The 25,589-nt window shown below is 39.5% G+C and overlaps 1 long non-coding RNA gene across 1 annotated transcript in view; it reads left to right on the forward strand.

Annotated features, from left to right (window-relative positions):
- The first annotated feature begins 2,291 nt into the window (after positions 1-2,291).
- LOC123385296 overlaps positions 2,292-25,589 on the forward strand; it is a 34,932-nt gene continuing 11,634 nt past the window's right edge. The window contains exon 1 of the long non-coding RNA XR_006597555.1: positions 2,292-2,387. This is a non-coding gene — a long non-coding RNA (uncharacterized LOC123385296). The remainder of the gene's footprint in view (positions 2,388-25,589) is intronic.

Below are 25,589 nucleotides of genomic sequence, written 5' to 3' on the forward strand. Positions count from 1 at the left end.
GATAACTAAGTCCAACATGGTGGCTAGGATGGAATCCTGGGATAAAAAGAGGACGTCAGTGGAGAAACTTGGTGGCATCCAAATAAGGTCTGGAGTTAACAGCAATGTACTCTCAGTTTTTAAATATTTATTTTATTTTTGAGAGAAAGAGAGAGAGAGAGAGGTAGAGGCAGAAAGAGAGGGAGACAAGAGGATCTGAAACGGGCTCTTCACTGGCAGCGGCCAGCCCGGTGCAGGGCTCGAACTCGTGAACCTGACCTGAGCCAAATCATGACCAGAGCCGAAGATGGACACAACGGACTGAGCCACCCAGGTGCCCCTGTACTCTCATTTTTGACAAACGTATCACGGTCATGTAAGATGTTAACAACGGAGGAAACTGGCTGAGGGTGTGTGGGAGCTCTCTATATAATCTTTGCCTATTTTCTGTAAATCTAAAATATTCCGAAGCAAAGTTTATTTAACCAAAACAATAACTCGCTTATTACAAGTACTGTTGTTATCCACATGTTACTGAAAAAAGGAAGTCAGGGTTATAGAGGTTAAGTAACACGTCCAAATACAACCACGGATGGCCTCACAAGGACCCTCACTGCCTGCAGAAAAGATCACATCCTGAACGTCGAGACCTCCCCCGCCACCTCCCTGTCTTCCCTTTGCTCGCTTATCTGCAGCAGCATGGAATCCGGGGACACAGGGGGGGACTGCCACAAAAATATACTTGATATTTTCGTAACTGCGCTTTGTAATTCAGGCTTAAATATACATATCATATTTACGTATGTATGGTGTATATTATATATAATCTCTAGCAATTTTTCATTTTGATAAGGGTCATGTCTATAATTATGGGATTTCAGCATCGGCACAGAAGTACACTAGGTGTGTAAACCAGGTTACAGGACGCGATTCAACGGCACATTAAGAGAATGTCGCCTTTCCCATCGAAATCACTGGTTATACGTAGCCTTTTCTTTCTGTAAATAAACTGCTGACCCCACAACTCCACTCCCAGCTTTACAAGTGCCCTCTTTCTCCAAACACAGCTTCACTCCCAATGTTTACTTCCTACACTAATGTCCCTGTTACCCCAGATCTGACCAGGTCCCAAACTCACCAGCTTCTGGCTTTTTTTTTTTTTTAATTTTTTTAACGTTTATTTATTTTTGAGACAGAGAGAGACAGAGCATGAACAGGAGAGGGGCAGAGAGAGAGGGAGACACAGAATCTGAAACAGGCTCCAGGTTCTGAGCTGTCAGCACAGAGCCCGACGCGGGGCTCGAACTCACGGACCGTGAGATCGTGACCTGAGCCGAAGTCGGACGCTTAACCGACCAAGCCACCCAGGCGCCCCGCTTCTGGCTTTTTAAATACGTCGTTGGGCTCTCAGAAGTTTTCTCTAGATACCTGTTCACTGAATGAAATTTTGCAATTAAATTGCTTCTAGTAAACAACCCTTAAACCCATGATTTTTTTCCTTCCCTCCACTCAGGGCCGTACTATTCTGTACTGTTTCATTTAAGTTTCTGTTGGCGAGAGCTCGTGGTTTAATTTATGATTTTGAGGTTATCGGTTATCTCGTTTTCTTGGTGGTTCCTTTTATGCCAAGATGTCTCTGGGCATCAGTGTAAAGGAACCCAAGAATCGAGAGTCAAAGTCCGAATGGGGGCAAACTGGAGAAAGAGCAACAGACAACGAACTTAATAGAAACGAAGGAAAACGAAACTAATACTAATATACAAGTTAAGAGATAAGTAAGTGAATGAAAGATAAGAATAAGCCACGAATAATAGGACAATAACGGCTCACGGTAAACTTTAACATGTTTTGAATGCCTTGTAAATTGCAACTATTTTCATTTTTGTAAGAGGACACAGAGATTCGTTTATAGTACATAACTGGATATGCAACAAGGATTATAATAAGGCATCTAAATAAGGCTATATATGTGTGTGTGTGTGTGTGTGTGTGTGTGTGTGCATAGCGAAAATCAGCTAACCAGATGGCTGTCTAACCTAAAGACAGCGTCGATATTATTTGTGAGATTTTTTTTTCCCGTTAATGGATTTTGCACAGGAGGTTTTGTAATTATAAAAAATATTGATACAAGCAGGAAATCTTGTCTTGGCACAGTCGTGCTGTGTGGTGCTTAGAACAGGAGGAACAGGACACACACATTTATCTTCTGCTTTGCTCCTTGTACAACTGTCGTTCCCAACTGTTGTGGAACCTTCTGGTTGCAAAATTCCAGCCCTCACATAGTAACAAGAGAGTCAAAACAGTCCCTCCCTCCCGAGCTCTAATCACACAACAGTTTCGTAACCATGTTCTCTCAGAAAGTTCCATAGTCCACCCCTCTGGAACAAAATGAAATGATTTCCAGAAAGGTAAATCAGACAGTTCTCTGACGGTAACTGTTCTCTTACTTGTCTTGTTCTAAAAGCATAGTTTCTATTACCCTGCAGTCCAAGTGGGGGAAGGAATGTGGTTAGCTTCGGAATACGCTTCAAAAATATTTTTTAGCAGTCTCAATAACCATTTCTCTTAAGCATATGTTCTAAGCAACTGATGATCTTGTAGGCATTCTGATACCACTAAAACAAATCCACACAATTTTTTTCACCCAGACCTCTAATGAGATTTCTTATCAAGAAATTTTTTATGTCCTTATTTAGGAAAAAAAAAAAAGGATTGTCCCAAACGAATGAGTATTCAAAAAAGTTTTCGAACATCAGTTCTTTTATGACGTGACCTGTGATTCATATTCCCAAAAGGCCAAGCTGTTATTCTGCAAAAAAAAAAAAAAAGAAAATCACCAGAAACTATTTGTGTCTGTTCTCACAGACTCAAAGAAAGCCAGAATAAATTTGGGCGACACTTAAATAAGAAATTCTAGGATGGTGCAGAAATATCAGCAAGTGACTCAATAGTATGGATTTCTTACTACTCCAATTTCCTTGACGCTTGCCCGATTTTTCTGGTAACGTAAAACATATGACGGTGTTGAGGTACCATGATGGAACACTGACCAGTTGTGTGGCAGATAAGTCCAAGGAAACATTCTTCTGGGTTAAACTAAAGACCCTGCGTGGGGGTGGGGAGGGTGGGGAAAGAAACGATCCTGTTTCTCATCGTGGCCAAATTACACCTCAGATACATTGCTAATTAGCAAGCTGCGATCCATGCGCTAAAATACTAAGGAACAATTTATAGTATCCTCATCTGTAAAATGGGGTGATAGCCATGACATGTTTTCTAGGGATGCTTGACAGGAGAACAATGAGAGCCTGTTAAGTCCTCTGGATGTATCTACTTCTATAAAACTACCGAAGTAGCTCTTTCTCTTATCCTTTCACTATGCGCAATGTCCCCTTTATGCTGTCCTTCGGTATCTCCTCATTATACTTCCTCTCCGTCTTCACTTCCACTGTGACCGGATCCTTTTAAGCAAAGATTTATTTCCATACTGGTAACTGTTCTCCATTCTGCTGCTCTATTTTCTTTCTCTTCTTTGCTTCTGAATTTGAAGGTGAATGGTTTGTTCTTAAACCCAGAACAGTATTATTTTTGGGTGCTATGAAGTCCGTGAATTGGATACCTGTCCTTTTTCTTCTAGTTTGCGCTGCCCTGACACCTGGGTTTTTGACTATAGATTCTCTAATGAAAATCAGATTAGCTCTTTACAACTACCCATAGCCTGCGATTTTGACGTCATTTCCAACCACGTTTTTCCAATTCCCTCAATTTTTTTTTTTTTACCAACAACCCCCTGTTTTCCCAGCACCAACATTTAGAAGACTTGGGATTTCATTAATATTACCCTAAGATGTAGAGGTCAATGTCATAGATCTAAAAATATTTTCCTCACCCTTCTTCAAAAGATTGCCAAAGATGAAAAGCAAGCACGCTGTATATTACATTAAATAAAAAGCTGCTCAGTAGTAGGTTAATCCAGTGGTACTCCACTGTTGCCAATATTAACATTGGAGGGTGTCTGGAGAGAGAACACAGTTGTCCACCAATGCATCAACTTGGAAAAGATAGGGCTACAGTCCAAACATTCCTAGCTTCTCTTAATCAGGCACGCCACCCTAATTATCTCCTAAAAATAATGCTTTGAGTGTGTAACTCTCTTACTGAAGAAAGCAAGCAGCCCACTGCTAACTACAAGATGAAGTCCATATTCCCTAGCGGCTTTCAAATCGCAGTGTGATCCAAGCGTACATTTTCACCGTTACTGTTAGCTGCCTCCCCAAATAAAGTCCTCACGGTCAGCTGAATGGATCCACTCACTGTTTCTGCAAAAAGCGTCCTTTTTTCCAATCATTGTCATCACACGGCATGCCTGCCTTCCTCCTCTTTGCTCATCCAAACCCAACCAGTTCTCTAAGATCTAGTTAAATTGTCCCTTTTCTGTGATCATTTCATGAAGCGGTCCAACGGGCTCACGGAAAATTGGCATACTCTCAATCAGATAGGTTATCATGCCTGAAACTTTAAGTGCTATTATTGTTTTACTCTTTCTAGGTCTCTATTTCCTGGTCTAAACTGTTAGGAATAGAAAACTCTATCTTATTATGCTCTATAGCCCTCTCTTTAGTCTTCATCATTAATCAAAATTAATTAACAGCTAACTCTGGGTGTTATCCATAACATCTTTGCAGGAAAATGAGATCTATAGGCTATTTTACTTGGTTTTTTTTTCCTTTTTGATGAAAAACACAGTTAAGTATACCTTTCATCACTAACACTGACATCTCATTGAATTTTAGTTTCTGTTTGTAAAGTGACTCTGTTGGACTAGTTCACTATAGTCTGTTGTAGAGTGAAGAATCTATGATTTTGTTGGTTCTTCTTCCAAGGCTGGTGAATTTTCTAATCAGGTACATTGTGGTGATGTAAACTTTAATCACGGGCCTCACCTATTTTAGATGTTCTTTGACACGTTCTCATACTATGGGCTCCTTCATTTTTTTTCATTATGACCTTCAGGTGGCATTGTCCAAATTGCACAGCATTTCCGTATAGACAAACCTTCGACAATCCTCAGTTACAACATTTAGATTATGTATTCCAGGCTCTCTCCAATCTGAGATTACAGCAAGATGTAGTGGCACTCATGGTACAATATTGATTTGAAAACAAAATTAATCTGTGCATTTGGCCCCTTCCTTCGGTACTATATAATTTTGTTATACCTGTAAGAATTATGTGATCATTTCTACCAATCTTACCGCATTTCAGTAAACATTAAAATTTAAACAATCTCTTCTCATATTATTTCTCTTAGAGAATATTGAGCTATAGAGACTACCGGTTGGAAAATTTCCTAAAGGTAATACAAACATACAAAAAAAAAAAATCTTTTCTATGATTGCTTTGAAGTCCTGGTGAGAAGCAGTAACACACATGCAAGATCTAAATGTTCATTTCATCCCTTGTGAGTTTTCCTCAAATGTTAAAACATCAAAATTATCTTAGAGGTGATATAATTAAAATGGTAGATTATGGGACGCCTGGGTGGCTCAGACAGTTAAGTGTCCAACTGTTGGTTTCAGCTCAGGTCATGATCTCATGGCTTCTTGGGTTTGAGCAACACATCAGGCTCTGTGCTGGTAGCTTGGGATTCTCTCTCCCTCTCGATGCCCTTCCCCACTTGTGCTGTGTCTGTCTCTCTCAAAAATAAATAAATAAATAAATAAATAAATAAATAAATAAATAAATAATAAAAACTTTAAAAAAATTTCCCAGCGCTTCTATAAGGTGCTAATATTATGTGTATATTTTAAAAAGATAGATTAAATGCTGTGGGTCCCCTAAAACTGTACAACACGAGGAAGGGAACACTCGTGTAAACTATGGAATTTAATTAATAATAACATATCAACATTGGTCCATTAATTGTAACACAGGTACCATACCAAGGCAAGGAGGACGAGTAGTGCTCTGGTAAAACTAAAACTACTCTTAAAAAATAAAATCTATTAGGGATGCCTGGGTGGCTCAGTCGGTTGAGCCTCTGACTTCGGCTCGGGTCATGATCTCGCATTTGACAAGTTCGAGCCCTGCAGCGGGCTCTATGCTGACCGCTCAGAGCCTGGAGCCTGCTTCGGATTCTGTGTCTCCCTCTCTCTCTACCTCTCCCCCGCTCATGTTCTGTCTCTCTCTGTCTCAAAAATAAATAAACATGAAAAGAGTTAAAAAAAAATCTATTAGGGATGCCTAGGTGGCTTAGTGGATTGAGCATCTGACTTTAGCTCAGGTCATCATGGTCCGTAAGTTCAAGCCCTGTGTCCGGCTCTGTGCTGACAGCTCAGAGCCTGGATCTTGCTGCAGATTCTGTGTCTCCCTCTCTCTGCCCCTCCCCCCCCCATGCTCTGCCTTTCTCTCAAAAATAAATACACATAAAAATTGTTAAAAAATAATGAAATCTATTAATTTCTTTAAAAGCTATGGGTTCTAGTTAATGTCATATATGATAAACCTCTGATGAAACTGTCCCTTTTATCCTCTTGTCATTTATCCTGTGATATCTTTAAAGATAGGGTAGTCTAGGGGCGCCTGGGTGGCTCAGTCGGTTGAGCGGCTGACTTCGGCTCAGGTCATGATCTCGGGGTCCGTGAGTTCGAGCCCCGCGTCGGGCTCTGTGCTGACAGCTCAGAGCCTGGAGCCTGTTTCAGATTCTGTGTCTCCCTCTCTCTGACCCTCCCCTGTTCATGCTCTGTCTCTCCCTGTCTCAAAAATAAATAAAACGTTAAAAAAAAATTAAAAAAAAAAGAAAAGATAGGGTAGTCTACTTTTTTTCTGTCTTATCATCTTATCCAGTGCTTTACTTTTTGCTCTCACTTGAGATCCTGAAAGGCCTCTTCTCCAGAGATAATTTCTCTCTCTCTCTTCTTTTTTTTTTGCAAATCTTTTGAAACTTAAGCATTTTACTGTAAACTCATCTTCCTTTAATTTGATGATAGTATTTTAATTAAGAATAAGTTAACATTAAGCACCCCTGCTTTCAAACATCTCCTAGCAAGAGATGATTAACTATGGAAGCACTGGAAAGTAGGAAAGATAGCAGTAAGATTCTTGGACAACCATAAAATTCTAACTTCAGTATATTTAATACCTAATTAGCATTAGATGATCTGTTTAAAAATTTCTCTTCCCACCCAATTGTTAGGAAGTTGTGCTTGTGCACCATGAGCACAGGCATTGTATAATACCAACCCAAACGATATCTTGGACTGTATCTTGGGCAATATCTTGACTTTATCTCCGACTTGTGAAGCTTCAACTTTCTTGCTGACCAAGGAACTATTCAAGAAAAAAAAAAAAACGCCTATTTCATAACTTCAAGAGAATGATTTCCTCCCACCAGTGAGCAAATATGATTGAAATTTTTATAATAGGAGACAAAAACCTACTTGCCCCGTCATTTGGGCAAGTTATTTCTTTCTCACCTTCAGTGTTCTTATTCTGTGATATGGTGATTGCGTATGAAGACCAATGAGATCAGGGCGCCTGGGGGCCTGGGGCAGCTGAGTGCCCTTGAGTCTTGGTTTTGGCTCAGGTCATGATCTCAGAGTTATGGGATCAAGACCCAAGTTGGGCTCTGCACTGAGCATGGAGCCTGCTGAAGATTCTTCCTTTCTCTCCCTCTGCCCCCTCCTCCACTCGAGCTATAAATAAATAAATAAATAAATAAATAAATAAATAAAGACTAGTGAGATCATGTTTTTATTTTTATTTACTTATTTTTAAAACCAGAGCTTTTTTTATCTTTAAAAAAGAATTCCTAATGTTTATTTTTGAGAGAGAGAGAGACCTCGTGTGAGCGGGGGAGGGGCAGAGAGAGAGGGAGACACAGAATCCGAAGAAGGATCCAGGCTCTGAGCTGTCAGCACAGAGCCCACGACACAGGGCTTGAACTCAACAAACCCGAGATCATGACCTGAGCCGAAGTCGGATGTTTAACTAACTGAGCCACCCAGGCACCCCTGTTTTGTTTTTTGTTTTTGTTTTTGTTGTTTTTGTTTTTGTTTGAGAGAGAGAGAGAGCACAAGGTGAGACAGGGCAGAGAGAGAAGGGGACACAGGATCTGAAGTGGGCTCTGTGCTGATAGCAGAGAGCCCGACTCGGGGCTTGAACCCATGAACCATGAAATCATGACCTGAGCCAAAGTCAGACATTTAACCTACTGAGCCGCCCAGGCACCCCTGAGATCATATTAAAAAAAGAAAAAAAAAAAAGAAAAACACACAACTGTTCCAAAAACATACTATGTTGAATAAACCGTAGCTGCAATATATTAATATTTTTCTTTGGTCTCAGCGAGCTTGTGTATATTTACACTTGATGGTCCTTCTCATAGTTGGGTCTCTATCCCTGCCCTTTTGACCGGAAACCTATCTGCTACTTTCAGACTCCTAACTCCTCCCCCGACCCACCGACTTAACCTCGCTTTTAGCAGAAGTCCTTGACTAGCTCCTGGAGAAAGTTAAGGCTATTAAAACAAGACATCCTTACCCCTTACAATTTCTTTGCTACTGCACCTCTGCCCTTCCACTCCCCTCCTCTTGAGGAAGTGGAATCTATTCACTTAAAGGCAATGTGCTTCCCCGATACCAACTGAGCCACCCAGGCGCCCCCAGAGATGATGTAGGTTAAATACACCTATTACTTGTCTAGCTCTTCATAGTTTACACAGTGCTGTCTTCAAATCTTGCGAATCATAATGGATTTGTAGCTTCGTTCTCAGCTGTGTTTCGTGCCCCCAGTCTTTTGGGTTTTTCTTCTTTTATCCTGTTTATGCTGCCTTCGTGCATTTACATATCCTTGAAAGGTATCTGATGGGGCGCCTGGGTGGCTCGGTCGGTTAAGAGTCCGACTTCGGCTCAGGTCATGATCTCACGGTCCGTGAGTTCGAGCCCCGCGTCGGGCTCTGTGCTGACAGCTCAGAGCCTGGAGCCTGTTTCAGATTCTGTGTCTCCCTCTCTCTCTGACCCTCCCCTGTCCATGCTCTGTCTCTCTCTGTCTCAAAAATAAATAAACGTTAAAAAAAAAATTAAAAAAAAAAAAAGAAAGGTATCTGGTACCCTTTAGACAACAGGTAAAGGATTATTTTTAATTCCTAATTTTCCTAATAAAGAAACTGTTATTCATTACAGACTTGTTCCCATGACTTCTCACGCTCATTAAATGATAGAGAACAGGATTTAAAGTCAGATTTCCTGACCCCAAACTTGGTATATTTCTACAAAATCACGGCTAGCTTTCACAATAACTGCTCTGTGTTTCTTCCTTTCTACGTTAGTGGCTAATGGATATCACTCAGACCTTTATTTTTCATTTCTTGCTGCCAAAATTGGCATCTCTCATGTTTCCAATCTATCCCGAATTCAGCCATCAAAATTACAACCACGATAATCCTCTCCTCAAATATTTTATTACAGTCTAAACTCTAAGCGCCTTAAATGGCATCACAGCCGTCTGTTAACAGCTCCTAACTTAGCTTTCCAATCTTATCAAGCCATGCACAGGGCAAATGTTTTTGAGTATCTATTATGTGCCAGGCAATGTTCTAGATTGTTGAGGTCAAAATGGCAAGTAAGGCACCCAAGATCCCTGCTGTCTTGGAATTGACATCGTCATTCCTTGTCCTGCATTATGTGGAATGATTTGAACCCTCCAAGCTTACTGAAACATTTCCTTTATTCACGATTTTGCTCACGTTAGTACTAGTTACCTTATCTACCTCTTCCTTTGATACTCAATTCAGTTTGTTCCATCCGACAGGCAAATCCCTATCCCATTTCTTTTATGTTGTAATATGTAGTTCCTTTGCCTCCATATCCGTCATCTATTCATGTAAACATGTAAAAACGTGTTTCATGTACCTTTCTTATTTGTTTGCCAACAACATGAGGAAGAAAATCACACTGTAGTCTTCCTGTTTACTTTTTCCATGGTGTCTTACATGATATCTTGCACGGGTAGTCATTTAATAAAATGTCCATTCACAGCTTTACTATATGGATGAATCAAGAAATGGACAGCCACCTGGGTGGCTCAGTCAGTTGAGCGTCCTACTCTTGATTTTGGCTCAGCTCATGATCTCAGGGTCCTGGGATCGAGCCCTGCGTCAGGCCAGGCTCCATGCTGAGTGTGGAGCCTGCTTGTGATTCTCTCCTTCTCTCTCTCTCTCCCTCTGCCCCTCTCCCCCCACTTGAGCTCTATCTCTCTTTAAAAAAAAAAAAACTTTAAAGAAGACAAGTTTGATCTTTGTGAGATAAGTTATCCACCTTAGTCATATCTCCTGAAATGATTTACTCAAAGCTTTTAAGAGTACATGTTGTAACCTGAACTAGTTTCGTTTTTAAAAAATTACTGTCCAATTTTTCATGGAAGTTTAAAAAGTCAGGCGGTTTTAATGCATGTTATGAACGAAAGCTGTTTCCTACCATCTCCATTTTTCCCACGCCCTAGACACAAATATTTTCAGTTCAATGCTTTAATATTTACATTTGTAAACACATATAACATAATCATGTTGCCAATTTTTGACTTTTCAATTTAGACACAATTTAGACACTATCTATTGACTTCTAACTCTGAAACAAGTGGCTTTGTGTCTTTCCCATCCTCACGCCTTCTATCCTGAAGTGACAAAAGTTACAAGGCCATCCCCCTAGGTGCCCCATGTAGGTTATAGTTTTGCTTGGATTAACAGTGTTTATGTGTATGTTATCACCTTGACCACATGTATTACTATGAACACTATTCATAGCTAAACCATATAATGCTTTTTCTTCATTTCTCTGGTGAAAGTAACTGACTGATTTTTATATTTGCTTGGCTCTCCACGTACTTATTAATTCAGTCAAGAATGGGTAAATGCCATCTTAATACATTCAGACTCACTCAATATCGTATAGGTTTGCTCTCTCCTGGAGCGGTTAGACTTGCATTCTGAAGAGTAACCCCTTAGGCTTGACATATCACTGTTTCCATGGGGATCTCTTTCCCACCATTCTGGGGATTGCAGTCTCCTGTTTCTCAGGTGGGACACCATTTCCTGTACCCCATGCTTTCCTCTTGATTTCCTCCCATATTTTGGTGGCGCTTCATCCTCCAGAGGCTTCCTAAGAAAGAGTTCATGGAAAACAAAACAAAACAAAAGCCTTGAGACTCGAAACACTCGAGAATGTCTTTATTTTACCTTCACACTTGACTTCATCCTTTGTCTAGATAAGAATTCTAAGATGGAAGTAACATTTTTCCTCAGAATTTTGAAGGCATTAGTTTATTGTCTCCTAGCTTCCAGCACTACTATTGAGATATTTCATGCCATTCTTCTTATGGAGTCTCTTCCTTCTAGAAAGCTCGTAGTATATTCTCTTTCTTTCCAGAGTTCTGAAATTCCATAATGATGGATCCTAGTGTAGATTTACCATTATCTCTGGTGCTGGATCTATTTTGATCTGAAGATTTATGTCTTTCTGTTTGGGAAAGTACTGAGTTCTTCCTTTAGTGATTTTCTGTTGACCATTTTCTCAGTTCTCTCTTTATGGAACTCCTATCATATGGATGTTGGACTTCCAGAACGTGTCCTCTGTTTTTCTTATCTTTTTCCATTTGCCTTTACTTAGGTACCCCTGGGTTATTATTTTCAGATCTTTTCTTTTAGGCTGGTCAAATTCCATAAAGACTTCCCGTTACTGGCTAGGACGTGTGGTGTGTGTGTGTGTGTGTGTGTGTGTGTGTGTGTGTACCAGTGTTCTTGAATGGAAAGGGCAAAAAATACTGGGAATCTTAGCATTCATTATGTAGGCTCAACCCTTCTGTGCATCTGCCTACAGGAAATGAGTCTCTTCAGTCATCTGCTGGGGTATGTAGTTGGCCTATTGTGTGGAGTAGGGGAAGGTATCTGGAGGTGTAGCTCTTTTTTAAATGACCCCACTTGTTAAAAATGTTTGTTTATTAATTTTGAGAGAGAGAGAATCCCAAGCAGGTTCTACGCTGTCAGTGCAGAGCCCGAAGTGGAACTCAAACTCACAAACCGTGAGATCATGACCCAAACCTAAATCAAGAGTTGGATGCTTAACTGACTGAGCCACCCAGGCACCCCATAAACAACCCCACTTTCAACAGAACTTCCAGAGGTACCGGTGATGCCCATTCCTGGATCATTATTTGAAAATGATCCCAAAGATCAGGCTACTGCTCAGCTTTCCCTGCAGCAGGCTTAGAATTTAGAATTTTCCAAATTTTTGTTACTGTTATCATCACTTTCACTTATCTTGTCTTTGTTGGTTTGTACCTTTTGAAAAAAAAAAAAAACACATGATTTTCGTTTGAGTGGAGGAAATGAGTTAAATGCCAGTGGTTCGTCTCCCACCTTTAATGAAATGTCCTAGGGTATCTATTCACGATGGAAAAAGATCCAGATTATTGTTTAATAACGAATTATTTTTGGTACACGAGCTTCCATAAAAACCGAACTTGAAGTGTTGTTCTTCTTATAATTCGTATTTCCTCGGGGAGGCGGGGGGGGGGGGGTGGTGAGGTGGGTAGTGGGACCTGCTAGGCAGTTACCATACATGAGTACATTAAAAAAAATCCCCCAAATTTGAGAACTTTTTTTTAAAAAGCCAAGAACAATTTTTTTTTTTAAATCTTCAAGTGTCGTCATTAATAGTTTAACAATATGCCCTGATTCTTATTTTCGTTAACCTGTTCCCTGTTTAACTGGGCCTTCTGAGCTTATGGCCTTTCAGCTGGCTGGCATTGCTATTCTAAAATATACCTGTGCCTCTGAGGTTCCCGCAGGTTAGTTTTTGCTGCTGAGGAAACTGCCATTACTCGTGCTGAATTTCAATGACTTCCTGCAGGCAAACACCTGGAGGCAATTACCTGTTCTTGTCTGCCAGCAGACACAAATATGCTTTGGGATAGGAAAACTATATGTCTGATTTTCTTTAAAAAAAAAAAATGAGTCCAGCTCCTTTGCGTAACATTTTACTTGTGTCTGAATGAGATGCTAGGTTATCCAGCCTCAGAACTTACCCTCTGACCTGGTACGTGTTGAGCAACCCATTTCTTTAGCATAGAATTTCTGAATATGGGAGATTTCCTACTACCCTTCTCCTCCATCTAATGTCAGAACTCGTTTTTGCTCTTCCAGGATATGGGTCAGGGACAATGAGTGAAGAAGAAAAATGAGTAGCCTAGATGTTATGAAGAAATGGCAAGACATTAACTTGAGATTCCTTACGAATAGACTCCCCAGTCTGTTAGCAGAAGGGAGAATTCCAGGAAGGAGTCAGAGAACATGTGAAACTGTATTCCCTCTCTATGTATTTTCAGTTTGTTTGTTTATTTATTTATTTATTTATTTATTTATTTATTTCGAGAGCGCGTGAGAGAGTGTGTGTGTGTGTGTGTGTGTGTGTGCATGAGTGGAGGAGGGGCAGAGAGAAAGTCCCAAGCTGACAGCGCAGAGCCCCACGTGGGGCTCAAACTCATGAACGGTGAGATCACGACCTGAGCCGAAATCAAGAGTTGGATGCTTCACCAACTGAGCCACCCAGGCGCCCTTCACCCTTTATTTTAATATACACTTGAACTTAGTAATATCTTATGTATCTAGAGTTGGTCTCCAAGGATAATCTTGGTGACCACCACTACTTTAACTAAACCATGCAAGTTTTGCCCTTGAATATAAATGTAGATTTCAACTATAGGTGTTAGAAATACCTTCAAAATAGGTTTTAGAGTATTTGAATATATGTTTATGGTTTTGTAGACTGCTACAGTGAGAGTAGACGCTTAAATCATTATGTATGCAAATGGGTCTCCGTGTTTATTCAGTGTAACTTCTAAAGTTTCACTTCTTTCTGAGTTTTTTCTTATTCAGGCAAAACGAAAGATGATTAACGAACTCTGAACTTCCTTTTTTAGCATGACCAAATTTCAAGAAAAATTTCATTCCTTTTTCTCATTCTTCATTCTGTAATCTGTCATTTTTTACACTTAAAGTATTTATTATTATTATTATTATTATTTGCTGTTTAGAGGCACAGCTTCCTACAGCCTTTACTCCTTATTTCATAGATATAGTTAATAACAGTTCAGGTCCAAAATACATTTTCTAAATTTTTACCGTACACATTACTAATGCATAGAGTTGCTGTTTTGTTTATCACAGGGCCTTCCTAGAGCTCCTGTGAAGATATATTGTTGGAAGGCAAACCATATTTTCCCATAGTCTTAGTGTTCTAATTAGCTATTGCATTCCCAAACAAGGACTTGACGTTAAATAAATCAAGAATGGGACCACCAATAGGCTCTATGACTGAAACTATGAGCACAACTCTCTTAAATGATTTAAAGTACTGCAGTGTTTTTTTGTTCCAAGCCTGGCAGGATTTTAGAACCAGCAGAGATCTTAGAGATCATTGACTTTCACAGGTGAATTTCACAGGTGAAAACGTGGACACCAAGACTTCGGCATTCCCTGGTAATACAACTAGCTAGTTATCCACTGTCAGCTTGGTGTTCTCAAACTCCTTGTTGCCTCCTAAATAGAAGATCGGTTGATTCTGACATAAGGTTCCCTCTTCAGTGTCCAGGCTGATGTCCCAATTCTGAGATAGACTCCATTTTCTTCCCACCTCTCACTGGAGTCACTTGTGATGCAAATTCTGTTTTCCCTTGGAGATCAGATGATGCTCCTTGGATGAAGCATTGACTGATCCTGCTTGCGGATGGCATCCGTCACTTGTGAGGGTGTAATACCAAGATTAAAATACTTGCCTCACTCCCTCCTAGTCAACTTATTTCCTGAGGAAAGATCCTATATCTGAGTTATTTTGGTTATTTTTACATCCAACTCTTGATTTGGGCTCAGGTCACGACCTCACGGTTTGCGGATCTGAGCCCCACCTTGGGCTCTGTGCTGACAGTGAGGAGACTGCTTGGGATTCTCTCCCTCTCTCTCTGCCCCTCCCCTGCTTGCTCTCTCTCTCTCTCTCTCTCTCTCTCTCAATAAATAGACATTTTTTAAAAAGGTGAAAAAAAGAAAAAAGCTATTTTTCTCTTGGGATGTTTCCCAGGCCACCTCCTGTCCAAATGAGAACCCAACACTGGCCATTTCTCTTGCTGTTGGCTTGAACAATTCTTTAAACTTCTGTGGTCTCATTTGATCTTTCAGATCACTGACAAGGTATAGCCTCTGCAGAATGGTCTGCTGGTTCCTTGGTCCAGTTTTATCTCCATATGTACCTTGCTGGGACTTCACACTATGGGTATTTACAGAGGGCAGGGGGCTTTCTCTGATCGTAGCGCGGTGGCCACAACAGTGTAAAAACAGTCTACTGGCTCTTGGACTTTCTCCTTATTACCACTGTGTTATTGCTAGTTCACACCAAGCCCACCAAGACTTATTGAGCAGGTAGTACCATGCGGCTTTAGCCAGTTGGTGAAACTCTCCATCCATATGACTATCTTCTCACCTCACAGATTGCTAGACCTTTCCGGCCATCCAAGAAAAACATGAGAAAAGCTAAACTTTTTCTTTCTCCTTTCTTCTGAGTCTAAAACTTTTTGATAGGGACTTATGTCAGTTAACTTTTGATGCATAACAAACTACCCCAAAATGTAAGAGCTTAACATAATTATTTAGCCCACAATTACACAGGTTGTCAGTTGGGTGGGCTTATGTATGCAGTTCTTCTGGTCTTGGCTGGGTTCACTTGCGTGTATGGTCAGCTGCAGGGTTGGCTGGGAGCCGGGTGATCTAGGATGGCCTCCGCGGGGACGCCTCATCTCCTCACATGGCCTGTATCCTCCAGGAGGCTAGCTGGGTCTTCGTTTGGCGGTTCCTCCAAATTCGAGGGAAAGAAAAAATGTGCAAGAATTCATGAGCCGTTGGCTTGGAACTGGGACACGACTGCTTGTCAAAGCAAGTCAAAAGGCCAACCTAAATTGAGGAGTAAGAAAATAGACCTCAAATCTCGATAGGAGAAATTGCAAAGTCGTATGGAAAAAGGATGCACATTCAATGACAGAAATAATTGTTTCCAATTTTTGTAATTTATCAAATCATACATCTTATAGGTAACTTACAGTTTACCAGAGCAACTCACAAGGCTTCCAACAAAACTTGTCTAGATCACCAATATCAGAAAAATACATTCGTCCATAGGGAAGAGCTAATAAGGAAGAGTAAAAATCCAGACATAGGAAAAAACTTGGAAGTTCAGAAAAGGGGGTGAATTTGAGATAATAAAGTAAATCCCTCTTTCTCACCAACTTCTTTATTTACAGCAAGAAACAAAAGGCCGTTTTTAAAAATCTCTGGCCTGCATTCTCAGTGTGATCTGAGAATATATCATATCTATTCAAATAAGAGCAGGTAATCATAAAAAGGGAAGTGTCTGAGAATAGGGCAAATTGAATTAAAATGTTCTAATGTTCTTGCATTGTCCTGAAAGAGAAGACAAGTTATAAGTTAGTATTAGAATTTGATAAGTCAAGAATGCCTGAGCTAATCTCTAGGTTAATCTCTAAAAGAATAATCAAGGAGTGTATTATTTCCAAACTAATAGAGGAAAAGTCAAAGAAAAAGACTAATCAACCCAAAGGAAGTATAAAAAAAATGGAGGGTAGAAACCTAAAGTAGATGGGCAGCTAAGAAAGCACTCAATAAGGCAGTGGATTTGAAAGAACGTACTAGTAATTAGATCAAGTGAGACAGACCAAATAATCCAATTAAAAGATAAAGATAGGAGACTGAATAAAAATGGAACTCACAGCTGCTTAGATGAAATACATTTAAGCCATAAGGTTGAAAATAAGATAATAGAGAAAGATACACCACATGAACTGTCAACCCAAACAGCTAGTGTCCACAGAACAATATCGGTCAAATGAAATTTTAAGGCCAAATCTAATCTCTTTACTGGACACGAGTGGCACACTTTAGTGGTCACATTCCAACAAACAAGGAGGATCTAAAAAATTTAAATTTACATGTACCTGATACTGCCCCAAAATATGTAAAGCAAAATTGGCAGAACTAGAAGACAAACAAACAAACACACAAATCTCTTATCTTACTGAGAGATTTTAACATGTCTCTCAATATCTGATAGAACTGGTTAAAAGCCAACAAGAATATAGAAAATTTGAGCAATACAACTGAAAAATTTCATCCGACGAACACATATGAAACACAGGATCCGACTGCAGTTGGCCCATTTATTTCGATTACATGTGGAACATCTGCAAAACTTGACAATCAGGTGGGCCATAAAGTAAGACTTGAGATATTTGGCTTGAAATCGTGCAATGAAAATTTTCTCTGACTCAGTTCCATTAAATGTAACCACCCCAAAAGATAAACAGAAAGTTTTCGTGTGTTTGGAAAACTAAAAAATTGATAATGTGAATCTACATGACACCTGGATCAACAGAGACATCGCACTGAGGACTATAAAATCAAAATAAAATACTATGTATCTAACTTGGGGGATGCAGTTAAAGCTATAATTAGAAAGATCTTGATGGCTTGAAATAAGTTAATTAGAAATAAGCTAGGCTGAAATCAGTAAGCTAAACATCCCCTACAGAAGTTAGACTAATGGGGACGCCTGGGCGGCTCAGTCGGTTAAGCATCTGACCTCGGCATAGGTCATGATCTCACATCTGTGAGTTCGAGCCCTGAGTCAGGCCCTGTGCTGACAGCTCGGAGCCTGGAGCCTGCTTTGGATTCTGTCTCCCTTTCTCTCTGCTCCTCCCCTGCTTGCACTCTGTCTCTGTCTCTCTCTCTCTCCCCAGAATAAATAAACATTAACAAAATTAAAAAAAAAAAGAAGTTAGACTAATGAATAGTAAGCTAAACAAACAAACAAAAATAATAATAATAATAAAAGGGGGGTGTAGTTGGGCAGTGATAAAGTCATAGAGGTCATGAAGAAGATTTGTTTGGTACTTGTGCAAACACAAAGACAGGATCGACTTCTAACCTTCTTTTTTTCTCCAGTGAAGAGGACAGTCAGTGCCCACTCTAGGGTTGGAAGGTCTGCTACTTAAAGAATCTTTCCTTGGGAAGACTGGGTGGCTCAGTCGGTTAAGTGTCCGACTTCAGCTCAGGTCATGATCTCACAGTTTGTGAGTTCGAGCCCCACGTCGGGCTCTGTGCTGACATCTCAGAGCCTGGAGCCTGCTTCACATTCTGTGTCTCCCTCTCTTTCTCTACCCCTCCCCTGCTCATGCTCTGTCTCTCTCTGTCTCTCGAAAATAAATAAACATTAAAAAAATTTTTTTTTCTTAAAGAATCTTTCCTGGAGCAAGCCTGTTTTGCTTAACCTTTGGGGGAAGGACAAGAATCTACTTTTATGGAAGTAGATAAAATATGCCTAGGCTACCCCAAACTCTGTCGATTTCCCCTACTCTTCCCCTTTGTGAATGAATGACGAGGAAAGGTAAATCTTCCTTCCACAAACAGATTTGGGTTGGGACTGGTCACAAGGGTAAATAAAAGCCCTTGGATCCCACTCTGTCTTTTGTAACACTGGATCAGTCATCATTCCTCGCCTTCAGGATTTCATAATGGTTCCCTAATAGCCCAGACCCTAAAGGTCACGGCAGAAGTCCAAAGTTTCAAATTGCTAGATAGTGGCCTGCCTTCCCATGAGCCTCTCCAAATGGAGATAGACTGCAAAGGAGGACTCACAGCAAGCTGGCCTGATCTGGGGGGAGGGAGAGTGAGAGAGGGGGAAATACATAGCAAGCAGCCCATCCCTTGGTCCCATGTCCCTACAGGCTCCATGGTATTCCTTTGAAGGTGTCCTTGTCCCTTCCTGTCCTTACTTTCTCACTGCCACTCTTGAACCCCATTCCAAGACCCTTTCCCTGGAGTTTCCAGTATAATTGCTTTTAAAAAAATGCATTGTTTATCTCTAATGTCATTGGGCCTTTATTTTCAGGTATTTTTTTATATTGAATTTAACATTTTGCTAAAAATAAAATTAGAGAGAATGAAATAACAAAAGAAAACGCAGAGCAGATATTAATGATAGAATAAAAACATGCTATAAAGAAAATCGGCAAAACTAAATATGCTTTGATTAGGAATAAAGGAGAGAGGGCAGATTTAACCAAGGTCAAGAGCAGAAGGAAAAAAAAAGGATAAAATAGTTTAATACTGAAACATGACAATGACCATGAGACCATTAAGAAAAGCATTACCCCAACCCTTTTGAAAATGTAGAGGAAATGGACAAATTCTTACAGAAAACAGGAAATATACACAAGGAGAAGTAAAACATCTGTGTAGTCCTTTTTCTATTAAAGAAATCAAACTCATAATCAAAAGCCTTCCCACAAGGAAAACTCTCAAAAACTTAGAAACCAAATGACACTGGTTTTTACCAAACTTTTAGAACAGAGAAAGAGGGAATATTCATGATTTTATGAGACCAAAAGAACCTCAATTAAAAAAACAAATACCCCCTCCCCCCAGAAAAAGAGCAAAACATTACAGGCCAATCTTACTCATGCATGTAGAAAAATACAAATTCATTTTTAAGGAAATTTCTTATAAAACTGAAGTAGGTTACGTACTTTCCAAATGTTTAGCAGGGAAAAAAAATCACAAAGAAAAGTTGTTCAACAAAAAAATTCTAAGAAAAAAATCAGTAAATATCAGATGCAAAGCAGAAAGCATAGAAGAAGATGGCAGGAACAAGGGAATATTTATGAACGTCAAGATAAAAATGTGAATGGATTAACCTATTTTGTTAAAAAGAGAAAAAAAGCAAAGATTCTCACATTGGGTAAAAGCTAAAACGTAATCTTTTATTGTTTGCAAGATATCTGGAACACAGTGACTCGTTAAAAGTGAAAATAAAGAAATGGGTCAGTATATTCTAGGCAAAGATCAATTTAAAGAATACTTGTTGTCAGGCACCTGAGTGGCTCGGTCAGTTAAACTTCGGACTTTGGCTCAGGTCATGATCTCACGGTTCAGAGTTTGCATTTGAGCCCCGCATCAGGCTCTCTGCTGTCAGCGCAGAGCCCCCTTCAGATCATCTGTCCCTCTTTTCTCTTTGCCCCTCCCCCCCCACAGTGTGTGTGTGTGTGTGTGTGTGTGTGTGTGTGTGTCTCTGTCTCTCAGAAATAAACATTAAAAAACGGAAGAGTACTATTTTTCAATAAAAAGGCACAAAGTACGATAAATGCTACAGTATGGTTAAACTTCAAAACCATTGTGCTCAGTGAAAGAAGTCATACATATTGTATGATTCCATTTATATGAAATGTCCAAAAAAAGAAAAAAGACAAATAATTAGAGACAGAAACTGCATTAGTTGTTGCTTAAAACTGGGGGTGGAAATAGGGAATTCTTAGCATGAAGTTTCTTTTTAGTACAATGAAAATATTTTAAAGCCAAATGTTGGTGATGGCTAAAAAACTTGGTAAATGTACTAAAATTCACTAAATCGTACACTTAAAACAGATGAATTTTATGATAATTATGTCTCAATAAAACTGTTAAAATATCAATTTAAGACAATAAGCATAGGATGAGATCCAAATAGATTATTTTATGCTGATACAATAAAACTTTCAAAGTCATAGCCCAGTGCTGAGCCCAAAGGGAGGCTCGATCTCATAATGGTGAGATCACGACAGTGAGATAATGACCTGAGTCAAAATCAAGTCAGGCATTTAACTGCCTGAGCCCCCCCAGGACAACCAGTCGTAAACTTTTAATTGTAAATAGTGTTGCATAGAATGTACGCATAAAAAATACCAGGGGGCACCTGGGTGGCGCAGTCGGTTAAGCGGCCGACTTCAGCCAGGTCACGATCTCGTGGTCCGGGAGTTCGAGCCCCGCGTCAGGCTCTGGGCTGATGGCTCAGAGCCTGGAGCCTGTTTCCGATTCTGTGTCTCCCTCTCTCTCTGCCCCTCCCCCATTCGTGCTCTGTCTCTCTCTGTCCCAAAAATAAATAAACGTTGAAAAAAAAAAATTAAAAAAAAAATACCAGAAAAATTTGTCTTCAAAGCAAATTGTGGAATTAATATCTATAGCATATTCCCATGGAAAAAACACTCAATATTCATTTGTACGGATTTGTTGAAAGAGAAAGATGTGGAAGAACATAAGAATATACCCTGAACTTCTGACATTGAGTTCATACTTCAGGAGGAGACAACTGAAGGGGCTGAAGTAAAGACGTTTACGTTTTCTATTATCTCTTATGTAACTTTGACAATGAGCTTTATTACTGTTCTAATTAAAATAACATTTTCAGCTTGGTCTTTGAGTTGAGGCAAGCAATACCATCAAGCAGGCAATAATGCTAAGTATGAATATGAAGGATGTAATAATATAATTAGTAATGATTTAATAAATATAAATAAAACTTCGTTCCTTAGAAACAATATCCCTACTTTACTAGTACTTGAAGAATGGCAAAGCATTTACATCAGTCATGGTGAAGCTGGTCCAAGCGGTCTGCTATGATCCAAGTGGTCTGCTAAGAAAGAAACTGGGCTTGTTCAGTCAACACGCAAACCTCTTTCTCCCAGGTTGGATGTTAGGCAAGGAAGGACCTCAACTACTCCACCCCGATGGCACAAAATAGACCAAATAAATAATGAAATAAAAGTTACTTTTGTAATTAATTCACAGCATTTTTGAGCAGGTGTTTTTGGAGAGTTTGTATTTTTATTTCCCTTAGCAAAGCTATTTTTGAGAATATTCGTGCCCTGTGTAGGCTGCATTGTGGATGTACTTACCACCTCCCAGGTCACTCTGTCCCTGATCACTGCTGGAGAGGCATGATCCACAAGTGGGTGAGACAATGAATTGGTACCATCACTTCTGTGATACTGGTCACCAATATTTTAGCCCATTCCCCCACTCTCCACTGACTCTGCAGAAAACAAACCTGGCCTAGTAGGCACAGGGAAGATGTCTGTACTGCTGCTCTGTTCTGTTCTGTTTTGTTTTGTTTTGTTTTGTTCTGTTTTTAACTAGTGACGATTCCAAGGAAATCAGGGGCTGTCTCGTCCTGTTCTAAGAAGCAGAGGAGCCCATGCCATCGCTGATTATGTTTTTGTGAGTTTTGTCCTTTGGGAATGCAAGTTTTCTTTGAGAAGGATCTCAATAAATTATACAGCAACTAATTTCCATTTTGGCCATGGAACTTTTTTTGTTAAGAATCGTGCCACTCCTAGACCTAGTGAGAAAGAACTACAGATTAAATCCCAGATTCAGAACCCATGACAACCTTTTTCCCAATCAATAGCTGAGAACAGTTTTAAACTCTCCAAAGCGGAAGTGATGTAGGTAGACTTCGTGATGACAGTGCTAAATGTGTAACTGAAGGTTTACAATTGGAAAAAAAAACCCCAAACCTTTCTTCCACTAAACCCAACTACGTGAAAATATTAAACCACCTTTCTAAGTGGCATTTCAGTAAAAGAAAGAAAGAAAGAAAGAAAGAAAGAAAAGAAAGAAATCAAATATGCAATTATAGATTTAAACATTATTAATTTATTTAGACATTGACCATAATGAAACATTTATCATCAGGACAATGGAAGCTATACTCTGAGAAGAAAAAGTCGTCTTTAATGCTTCCCACTCCCAGCCTTATTAAGATATCATTGACCAACAAACATTCTATAATTCTTAAGGTCTATATTCTATAATAGTTAAGGTCTACAATGTGCTGACTTGATATGCATATACAGTGTGAAATGATTACTCAATCAAACTAATTAATACATCCATCACCGTATGTACATTTTGTGCATGTGTGTGTGTGTGTGTGTGTGTGTGGCAAGGACACTTATGATCTGCTCTCTTAGGATTTCAAGTATGGAGTACAGGATTATTAACTATAGTCACCATACTAAACATTAGATTCCCAGAATTTATTCATTTTATAACTGAAATCTTAACTGCTTTTTAAATCACTAAACCACAAAGACTATAACAACAAATAAATAAATATTTAACTCTGGAAGGTAATAGCACAACAAAATCAACCCAGGAAAATGAACAGAAATAATTATTAAATGTAAAAGTGTAATAATAATAGGTCAGAAGAACAAAAAACTGACCAATACAACAAATTATTTCTTAAATAGTCCAACCAAATGGATAAGTATCTGACAAGATCAACTGAGAAAAATATGAACAGAAGTACAAATACCTAAAATTAGTAACAATAAAGAACGTTCTACTTCTGAAATCAATATTGGCCTGTTTGTGAACTAAAAAAAAAAAAAAAAAAATGATGCTAGATGGGGGATGGGTATTAAGGAGGGCACTTGCGATGAGAACTGGGTGTTGTATGTAAGTGATGAATCACTAAATTCTACTGAAAACAATATTACACTGTAGGTTAAGTAACTAAAATTTAAGTAGGTAGATAGATAGATAACTATTTAGCCACAGATGAAAAGAGAAGGCTCTGCTCTGTGAGTTTAAAGCGATGTGGATGCATCCAAAGAAATGCATCTAGAGTGGTCGGCAAATAAAATAATGGAAAACCTACTTTTATGTTTTTTATCTAAAGTTTTGAGAGTAAACTTTCCTAACACCGAAGCTTGTAGTTTACAGCGGCCCCTCACTTAATCTGATGTCAGACCTGGGTCCCCCCCTGGCAGGTTAGAGGAGGTCACCGTGTTACCATGCTGAGGTGTGGACACGGATGGCTTTTCTTTGCTTTCAGTGCGTGGGCACATATTTGGTTAGCATATTCTTAGCTAAATTGTAGTCAGACTAAATTATTTAAAATAATACAATCTTTACAATTCTTGGAAATGTGCTGAGGAGTTCTTAGGAATGTATTTTGTTATCCACAGAGAATCCCCCCAGTTGCCTTTTGGCAAAGTATTTAAAAGAACCTTTTTCTTTTTTTAAACCAAGAGTCTTCACTCTGGGCTAAGCAGAGGCTTTTTAAAGGGGATACAATGTGACTAGTTTAAAGGACACAATATACAGAGGACAACTTTGTTATATTCTCTACCCTGGTGTAATGTAGGTTTCTCTTTTCTTGTCTCCCCTTTCAAAATAGCCTTGTCCCACTTTACAAAAGACAGTTGAATTGGTCAGGATGGTCTGGGAAACTTCAGAATCTCAGTGGCTTAGAAACAGATGTCTGTTTCTCACTGATGCTGTACCTTCAACCAGGGAAGGTCTGGGTCTTTGTATCACGTTGTCCTCGCTCTGGGGCCCAAGTAGCCAATGGATGAAGTGCTGCTAATCATTATGACCAAAGGAAAAGAGACCTCAGGAAGGTCTTGTAGTGGAACTGAACGCTCCTGTTTGCAAAGGACATACATCATTTTCCTTTATGATGCAGTGGCCAAAACTAGTCTATTGGTCTGAGTCTACCATGAGCATGGAAAGTAGAAAGCCTGGACAAATCCAGGGAACAGCATTACGACTACCCTGAAAGATTTACCCCCCTGGCAGTGCATGGCCCGTAGTCACGAGGTGCTTCCAGGACATCAAACAAAGGGACTTCTGGAAATATTGTCTTCCGGGAAGTCTCCTTTTTTGATGAGTCTACGAATCAATAAGTCTACAGGATTTCTAGTCTTTTCCTCTCTCATGCATACTTCTTTAAAAAAAAAAAAAAGTACAGCCAATGTATCAGAAACAAGATTCTTTCTCACTTGGGAGATTGTTTTGAAATCTCACCTTTCAGGGAGAAGAGAGTGATGGATATTGGCTTCTAAAGTCTCCCTTCTCACTTCTAACAAAGATGGTCAGAAAGTGCACTGCTCTCTGAGAGGGAAGATTAGAGCGGGGAAAGCAAAGGGGACATTGGTTAAGCCCTATTGTTGCTAACATGACTCTTTTTGCTTTCATTTGTGTAAATAACGTGAACAATTTTCTCCATCTATTCTCAACCCTCATCCCTAGGACTCGCTAGCTAGAAAGTAATGCATATATGCAAAGAACAAGTGTGCATTGGCAATACTCTTTGCTTTAGAAGTAACTGGGGTCCTTGGGGCGCCCGGGTGGCTCAGTCGGTTAAGCGTCCAACTTCGGCTCAGGTCATGATCTCATGGTTCGTGGGTTCGAGCCCCGCGTCAGGCTCTGTGTTGACAGCCTGGAGCCTGTTTCAGATTCTGTGTCTCCCTCTCTCTCTGCCCCTCCCCCGTTCATGCTGTCTCTCCCTGTCTCAAAAATAAATAAACGCTAAAAAAAATTAAAAAAAAGAAGTAACTGGGGTCCAAATTTTTTCTGTGACACTAATTTTTTTTTTTTTTTTCATTTTGGGTTGGGTATCTATTACTCAATTATTGGTTGGGGCTTGTTATGTCAAGTCATATCTTAAAAATCATTATTTGTCTTCCAGATTTTTTTACTTCATTAAAATTTCAAAGTCCTAAGATAGCTCCTAAAAGAATGGATTTTTTAGCAGTATATAAAACCTTGTTCCATAAGATGTGGAAATGCTTGTTTATAATGTGAACAAAATTAATGAAGCTGTTTTTGGATCTTTACACATGATTTTTCGTTAATGATTCTAGAAGCCAAATGTCAATGTCCAAACACATGC

The sequence above is a fragment of the Felis catus genome, chromosome B2 (assembly GCF_018350175.1).
Source record: "Felis catus isolate Fca126 chromosome B2, F.catus_Fca126_mat1.0, whole genome shotgun sequence".
Taxonomy (NCBI): domain Eukaryota; kingdom Metazoa; phylum Chordata; class Mammalia; order Carnivora; family Felidae; genus Felis; species Felis catus.